An 811-nucleotide genomic window follows, 5' to 3' on the forward strand; every position below is an offset into this window, starting at 1 on the left:
CTCTCACTCTGTCTCTTTCTCTCTCTCCCTCTTTACCCCTTTCTCTCTCTCTCTCCATCTCCCCTCTATTTTTTTCTCTCGCCCTCTTTACCCCTTTCTCTCTCGCTCTCTCTCTTGCTCTCTCTCTCCCTCTTTACCCTTTCTCTCTCTACCTCTCTCTCTCCCTCTTCGCCCCTTTCTCTCTCTCTTTCTCTATGCTCCCTCTCCTTCTTTACCCCCTTTCTCTCTCTCCCCCTCCCTCTTTACCCCTTTCTCTCTCCCTCTCCCTCTTTACCCCTTTCTCTCTCTCTCCCTCCCTCTCCTGCTCTCTTTCTCTCTCTCCCTCTCTACCCTTTCTCTCCCTCTCTCTCTCTCCCTCTTTACCCTTTTCTTTGCTCTTTCTCTCACGCTCTGTCTCTTTCTCTCTCTCCCTCTTTACCCCTTTCTCTCTCTCTCTCTCCATCTCCCCCTCTATTTTTTTCTCTCGCCCTCTTTACCCCTTTCTCTCTCGCTCTCTCTCTTGCTCTCTCTCTCCCTCTTTACCCCTTTCTCTCTCTACCTCTCTCTCTCCCTCTTTACCCCTTTCTCTCTCTCTCACTCTCTCCCGCTCTCTTTCTCTCTCTCCGTCTTTACCCCTTTCTCTCTCTCTCCCTCTCCCCCTCTATTTTTCTCTCTCGCCCTCTCTCTTGCTCTCTCTCTCTCCCTCTTTACCCCTTTCTCTCTCTGCCCCTCTCATTCTCTTTCCCTCTTTACCCCTTTCTCTCTCTCTCTCCCTCCCTCTCCCTCTCCTGCTCTCTTTCTCTCTCTCCCTCTCTACCCCTTTCTCTCCCCC

Source organism: Ambystoma mexicanum, chromosome 5q (assembly GCF_040938575.1).
Source record: "Ambystoma mexicanum isolate Mex_15411 chromosome 5q, UKY_AmexF1_1, whole genome shotgun sequence".
Taxonomy (NCBI): Eukaryota; Metazoa; Chordata; class Amphibia; order Caudata; family Ambystomatidae; genus Ambystoma; species Ambystoma mexicanum.